Source organism: Sturnira hondurensis, unplaced genomic scaffold, assembly GCF_014824575.4.
Source record: "Sturnira hondurensis isolate 20B ecotype Veracruz unplaced genomic scaffold, ASM1482457v3 Scaffold0015596, whole genome shotgun sequence".
NCBI classification, from domain to species: domain Eukaryota; kingdom Metazoa; phylum Chordata; class Mammalia; order Chiroptera; family Phyllostomidae; genus Sturnira; species Sturnira hondurensis.
Window position 1 is genome coordinate 11164137 of NW_028088227.1, and position 7725 is coordinate 11171861.

The 7725-nt window shown below is 47.5% G+C and overlaps 1 protein-coding gene across 4 annotated transcripts in view; it reads left to right on the top strand.

Annotated features, from left to right (window-relative positions):
* FOXO3 (forkhead box O3) overlaps positions 1-6802 on the top strand; it is a 108156-nt gene extending 101354 nt beyond the window's left edge. For all 4 annotated transcript variants that reach the window (XM_037065002.1, XM_037064999.1, XM_037065001.1 and 1 more), the window contains one exon: positions 4432-6802. The gene's annotated coding sequence lies outside the window, so the exon portion shown is untranslated. The remainder of the gene's footprint in view (positions 1-4431) is intronic.
* Positions 6803-7725: the final 923 nt, after the last annotated feature.

Here is a 7725-nt window from a genome sequence, read left to right on the forward strand (position 1 = left end):
CCTCCCTGGCAGTCCTGGAGGGTGGCTCTGCGGGGCCCTCATCACAGGCAGAGGCGGGATTGTCATTGTCCAGCCCTTGCTGTCAGTGACTGCCAGGCTGGTTTTCATGCAGTTCCCTGAATTCTCTGTTGCCTTTCCTCCAGTAACCTGGAGGATACTGACAAATTACCGAATTAAGCCGGTCCGTGCTGTGTCCGTGAGCATGTTTTCTGGAGCTGCTTCAAGTTTGGCCTGTGAAGGTGACCTCCAAGGGAACTGCTTCCATTCCAGAAATAGATGTGGCTGCTGACCTAAAACCCCCCAAAATGCTGTTTTTCCTGGGGTGACATCAGCCACAAAAGCCTTGGTGGGAGCTGGCAGATGGCTGTGGCTCATGGTGAATTGGATGTCCCTTAGATCCCCCTGGGGCAAAGCCGAGTTGGAGGCAGGCAGGCACTGCTTGGCTGTGTCCCCGGGGGCAGAAATAAAGGTTCATACTTCAAAACCCTCCCCTGTTCTCTGAACTCGAGTGAGGCTTCCCCTCAGACTGTGTGACCGCGGATGTTTTTCCTTTTCTTCCCTGGACGTCCATAGGGGCAGCGGGTTTGGCTTCAGTTGCCCTTACGCTCACTTTGAGCTGGTTTTTCAGGCCTTCTCTCCTCTGAACATCCTTTCGTTTTAGCCAGGAAAGCAGTGGCTTGCCGTCCTGGGTTTGTGGACGGGAGCGTTTCATCCGACTGGCTCTTTTCCTTCCGTGACATATCTGGTGGTGAGGTCCTGTTCCTTTCTTCTCTGCCGGGAAGATAAAAACGCTGCCTCGAACTCCGAGTCTGTCACCATGGAGCCATGTCGTAGGAGGACAGCAGTGGGAACATTTATGTTTTTCTTCCCAGATTAAAGTTGATTGGGGTTGTTATGTTTTGTGTAGAGTTTTGGAGGCGTTGCCCTTTCTCAGAACATCATGTGATTTAGTGTTGCTAATTAGGCAGAAACTTGTCTTCTGTACAGATGCCAAGATTATAGAGGGACTTACTTTCACCAGAGACCAGATGACAGCATCCACAGGCAGTTTTAGAATGGGCCTCGTCCTTCGGTCTCCCCATTTCATTTTCTTTGCATCACCGCCTGATTTCAAACTTACTTATTGGGCAAGGAAGGGGAAGGAGGGACCCTTCTCCCTATTAATGAAAGTCACTGATGGGACGGGACATTTTCGTATTTACTGTTAGTTGGCCTGTTGCCTAGTAACTGTAAAGTGATAGCTGTAATTCCCTTCAGCTGTGTGCTTCCTTTTCCTTCCAAGTTTTGCTTAATCTGATGTGTTTTTAAACTTAGCAGGGCATTAGCATATATACATAAACCTCACAGTTAACTAAAACATCTTACTTTGAACAATGTAAGAATGGCGAGAGCTTCATTGAAGTCTGTGTGACTTGTACCCAACCTAAGTATCATTAAGGCCCCATCTCAGCAGCTGGTCTCATTCCATGTGCTGCTCCCTCTGTTCTTTGGTGCTTGGTGGAGTCAGATAAACGTGCAAACATTGAACTCCCAAAGACTGGTTATAAATCTAGGGCAGGTGAGCGGCTGCCTTCCTTATGACTATTTGTTATCATAAGGTCTTCCTAATGAATGATGATTCTGGTTTTCCTCTTAGAAGGATAGTTCTGTTCTGTTTGATACCTAACTTGTTCCTATATGTTTTCACATTATTTTACAGTCTGTATGCCCTCCATCACAGAGAAAACAAGTTGCCTTTTTGTTCTGTGGAGGAGTTTTTGTGAAAACTTTGTTTGAGAGCTGCCTCTAGGCCCGGGCCTGGGCCTGGGCCTCTCTAGCGTAAGCTCTAGGCACAGGTGGGTTCCCAGCCCTGAGATGAGAAGCGTGTCTGTGAGACTCTGGGGCAGTTCTGGGACTTAGTGCCACAGGTGCCCCCAAGTCCTTTGTGCAGAAACGAAAAGTGATGTTCAGTGCATCTCCTTTTTAACCACGACACTTCATAAAGATTCTGGGCCTTTTGAAGAGGAGACTGGCCTTTGGCCTGGGGACTGTTGCTGGTTGTTGCTTTAGACTGCCCCGTGCAGGCCTCCTGTCCCTGGTTTCAGGGCTGATGCCCTGCTCTGCCTAGAATGATGGCATGGCGGGGGGGGGGTTCTAGTGCCCTCTGCCTCCTTGCTTCCTACACTGAGCCGGCCCCAGCATCAGAGCAAGCTGTGTGCTTGGCCTGTGTGTCTGTGGAAGAAGTGTGTCACCATCCTAGTTCCACAGCAGGATAATTAACACCGATGGGAACTGGGGGATGGGGTCTGAATCAGGTAATACTTCATCGCTTCTCCCTTGGCGCGCTCAGTAAGTCAGGATCGAGAGTTGGGGACCAAAGTCCCCTGATGACTAATTGCATAGTGGTGTTAGGTTGTGGTTTATTAAGTGTTATTGTGGAGGAAAAAACCAAATCCCCTTCAAAGAAGCCTCTCTGCACCCCGGTTCGTCCGCGCCGCAGGGGTCCAGGGTGGAGGTGCTGAACAGCACGGGCTCTTGGAGGCTCTGGTCCTTGCAGGTCCTGAGGTCTGGCGTCCAGTTTAGCCTTTCTCCCTCTGAAATCAACAGGCCACTCTTTTATGGTCCAGGATACGTGGTCTCATACCCTTGCAAAGCAAGTGTAGCTCCAAAAAATCCATCATCCTGGGAAAGGAAATACTGGGGATGGGAGAAGAAGGGGCTTCTTTTCCTGCTTTGTCTCTGCTGCCAGCAAAACAACCTCAGCTCTCATATTTAGAGCTATAACCAGAGTAGCCATGACCTCGGCTGTGTAGCATGACTGACACCAAGCGCCACGCTCTTCCTGAACGTCGGTAGTGGAAGGTGAGACCGCCACCCAGCACGGCCTCAGCAGAGAGGAGGTCGCAGGTGGACTTGTGGAAGTCCCGTGTGCGCCTCCTGATGCTGTCTCCTCTGGAGAGGGGGAAGCAGATGTCCGCATGTGTGCGGGAGAGCTTATTGATGCATTTTTCATGACTCGTTCACCTTATCTGGTGGGCAGATCGGGAGTTCATGTTGCTTCACCACCACTTTTGTATCCATTTCTTGGCCTGGAGCCATTTTTTCCTGCCCTGACAGCCGGCACCGTCTCCATGAACAAAAGGTCCTCTGTCCGGGGGCCTGTCTTGTCCGTCCCTCTGCAGTGGACCCTTGAACAACATGGGTTTGAACTGCACAGATCCAGTAATAGGTGGATTTTTTTTCAGTAAATATATTGGAAACATTTTTGGAAATTTGCTACAATTCGAAAAAACTTACAGATAGCCCAGAAATCTCAAAAAGAATTAAAAAGCTATGTTATGGGTGCATAAAATACATGTATATATTTTCTCTTCCTTACAATTTTCTTAATAACATTTTCTTTTCTCTAGCTGACTTTAAGAATACAACATGTGATACATATAACTTACAAGTTCTATGTTAATCTACTATTTATGTTATTGGCTTTTAGTAGGTAAGTTTTGGGGGAGTCAAAAGTGAAATGTGGATTTTGACTATGCCAGGGCGTTGGCACCCCTAAATTCCATGTTGCACAGGGGTCAACTGTACTTTTTAAAAGCATCCTCTGACTTTTCCAGGCTCAGTGGTCACATGGAGTCTGATAAGACTTGTGGGGGAGAGGTGTTCCGAGAGGAGCTCTGGTGTGCCTCGGCACTGAACACCTTTACAGGCAAAACAGTAATGTTGTTCGTTGTTAAAGGGTTGTTTCACGAGAGGTGGTTGTTTATCATATGAGTGTATTATGTAATTTTTTCCTCTGCAGATTTTAAATATAAAAAAGCAAAGTCCTAAGACATCCTACCTAGAGATTACTTACTCCTTTTTTAGTGGGGGAAGTCAAGATGACCCCAACCAGCAGTGTAGGCCTGTTAAGCCTTGTGGGGAATGGCTATGTCATGTCTCTTGGGGCAGCAGTGGAAAGCAGGTGAGCAAAGTCAGTCCATGTAGCCAGTGGGAGAGAACCAGAGAGCACAGCTCCTTCGCTTAGGGTGACCACTTCACTGGTTTTCACATAAAAGCCCTGTCTCCCAGGAAATCCCTGGTCCAAAAATCTAGAGCAATATCCCACCTGCATCCTAGGGGTCCCTAACTCGAAAGGGCCCACTAAAACACCCCTGATTTTGCTTCTCTTGTTTAATCTCCCGAAGTGAATAACCTCTTTTGAGCTTCTTTAACTTTGACAGCATTTTGTAATCAAGCAGAGAGATAAGATAAGTTGACTTGCATGCTTTGTCCTTAGGCTTTGAGACCTTTGAAGCTGGTGAGGCCAGAGGAGCTTTATTGATGGTGCCCTTGGCTAGGAGGGGGGGGGGGAGGAGATGGGAGGCCGATGAAATGTCCCTGTGAGGTGCCTGCCCCTCTTGCCACTTGAATGTCCTTAACCGTCTCTGCTTTTCTTTTCTCCTTCTGTAGACCCTCAAACTGACACAAGACCTACAGAGAAAACCCTTTGCCAAATCTGCTCTCAACAAGTGGACAGTGATACCGTTTACAGCTTAACACCTTTGTGAACCCCATGCCATTTTCCTGACCCAGCAGAGACTGTTAATGGCCCCTTACCCCAGGTGAAGTACTTACCTTGGAACAGAACTCTGTATCTAAAGTATGCAAATCTCCCTTGTGCGGGGCGATGCGCCACCTGCCAGCCAAGGACAGCGTCCTGCCAGCACCACCCACCCTCCGTCAGAGCACACCGTGGGCCCCCGTCGGCAATTGCGTGGTGTTTGCATATGGCAGTGGTGTATGGGATGTTTTAAGTGGTGTTTTGTGTTTGTTTTCCTTTGACTTTCTGAGTTTTTCCACATGCATTAACTTGCGGTATTTTTCTGTTGAAATGTTAACCATTCTTCCTCTGGCAGATTTAAAAACAGAAGGACACTGTACCAGTTACCATTTTGGCTTTGGGCATCACAGGGGTTTGAGCCGTGGAACTCCATAAACTAACAATTACATAAACTGGAGGGGGATGCTCTTTCTTTTTCTGTTTAGTAGAAAACTATTCTTGTCTAAGAACTGAACAATGGCACAACTGTTTGCTACGAGAACCAGGCTGGGACTGAACCCTGCACAGGCAAAGCAAATGGAATCTGGCCCCCCACTCAGAATGTTTCAGTTCTGAGTCGGGGGCCTGGGGCAAGACCCCAGCACCTTGTCTGCAGTGGCCAGGTCTGTGGAGTGTATGTCCTCCTCCGGTCCCCTCAGCTAATGCAGGGAGCAGGGATGCTGTGGTGGTTAGAAATTAGGATCTTTTCAGGAAAGAAATCAGCTCAGCTGTCCACTAGTTGCCAAATGCCACTGAAGGATTTAGTTTTAGGGAGAAAAGAAAAAAAAGTCCTGTTTTGCTTTGCAGAAAAAATGAACTTGCAGGTGAGCACTAAGTCCACAGTGAGAAACCTGTGACAAGTACAAACCCAAGTCAATGTGGAGAGAGTTCTAAGTTCACCATTTTCCTAAAGACACACCCTGATTCTTTCAGCCTTGCTGTGTATAATCTGATCTACTAGATGTGTGTGAGAGGCAGTAGTAGCAAACTGATTTTTTAATTATAATCATAGATTGTAATTGTACCAGTGGCACAGTGGAGTACAAGATGGGGCAGTTTGGACTTCCCCCCCTACTTTCCTGCTTCTATGGATTTCATTTTGTTTGTTTTCAAAAAGTTACGGTGCTGTATAGGTGCTTTCTGTTTAACCTGGAACGTGTGATCATACTACTACCGTCTTCAGTAGACAGACCAGTTGGGAACACCTTTGGTACATGTGAAACTGGTGTGACGATGCTCTGATCAGCACAGCACATGCATACTTCTCCAAAGTGATGTACGAAGACTCTTTTCTTTGCGTAAAATGCATTAGGCATATAAATGTATAAATATATTTTATCATGTACAGTACAAAAATGGAACATTCTGCATGGACGTTAGGAACACCGGCTAGTACTTCAGCACAGACCTCCCTGCATGAGTTCTCGCTGGCGCCCGCACCGTGCAGTGGGCACTGACTCCCTTCCACCAACACAGACGTGCCGCCTGACCCCCTGCGCTCGCCACCGGCCCCCAAGGGCCCCCTCGTGCACCATGCTTTATAATCCCTCTGGGGGTAATAATATTGGTGGTGATAACAGCTCCTAGCATAATCAGAGTTCCATTTGGTATTGTCCCGCCTCGCTTGGGTTGTCGTGTTTGAGCGATGGCCCTATTGATTTCATCCTGCCTTCTGCTGAATCTGTAAATTGTTGTGCAGTTGTGGTTAGAGTAGACACGTAGCGTATCGCCTTTCTAAACTGCTACAAGTTTATAATGTTCATTTTAAAAGTATGTATAATTTTTTTAAATATATATTCTATTCACATGGTCTGCTTGTCAGTGAGACAGACTTTTGCTTACTATATTTCTTTATATGATGCTAGCCACTTCCTTGATTCTTTGGTAGTCTGCTTCACACAAGAACTGTCCAGAATCGGTGAGAGAGGGCTGCCTCTCTGGGTACCTAAGCGATGTTGCCCTGAGTGGAGTTGTAGTTCAGAGACAGCAGCAGCGGCCTGTGGAGATGGGGGGTATTGGATACAAAGGAGAATCCAAAATGCTTCCAACAGGAGGGCCCTGAGAATTTCTCTCCTGAGCTCAAAGAAACGAGCAAACTAACAAACTAGCTTTTTGCCTTCGCAGTTAGTTTTATAGACCCTGGGAGCTACTTTGGGAGTAAGAAAGGCAACCAACCCTCAAATGTTTTCAACTTCAAATGTTGCATCCCTTTCAGACATGTGACATCTTGTTTATTCTCTCCTCCACCCCACCCCACCTCCCAGTGTTTGTTAGATTTCAGGCAGAATGTCTTACAAAATGTTCCAGAATCAGATTATAATTTAATCTAAAGGACCTGGGGGAGGGACTGACTAAATAGAGAGCAAAGCAGGCTCAGAACAGAAAATGGAGGGCAAGAGGTGCTTTGAATTTTTTTTAAAGATTTTACGTATTTATTTTTCAAGAGGCGAAGAGGAGGAGAGAAACATCAATGCATTGTTGCCTTTTGAGCACCGCACCCCCCCCCCCCCCACTTCCCCAACACTTGGGACCTGGCCCTGCAACCCAGGCATGTGCCCTGACTGGGAATTGAACCAGCAACACTTTGGTTCGCCGGCTGGCACTCAAGCCACTGAGCCACACCAGCCAGGTGATTTTTTTTTTTTTTTTTTTTTACTTTTTGGAGCACTGAGGTCAGGGTAAAGTCAGGTGCCAGCATCAGTCCCAGGAGGGGTCAGAGTGGAACAGTTAGGCTCGTGCAGGATCACAGCAGCCCCTCTGTCATGCTTGGCTCTGCTCAGTTGGCCACCCACCCACAGGCCAGGGTACCTTAGACCAGCCAGGTTCTAAAGTGGGCACACTAGACAGAGGTTCCCCTGAGCCCTCTGTTGCTCATACTGAGATCTGTTTTCAGGAAGGACCACTGTTAGCCACCATGTGGAGTTCTGAGTGTCATGGGTTCCTCGAAGTAAGTTTTCTGATCGAAGCATCTCAGCAGAATGCTTAGTAGCTTCTGGGGCCTGGCTGCTCTCGTGTTTGCATTCTAAAGAGGAGCTACCTGAGGCAGCCCTTGGCCTCAAAATAAGCTTCTTTAGGGAACCTTCCACTTTCTGATGGGAAATTGGAAGATTGACTGATATGGAAAGCATGATATGTCACAGGCTTTTGCTGTCCTGGTGCAGGCC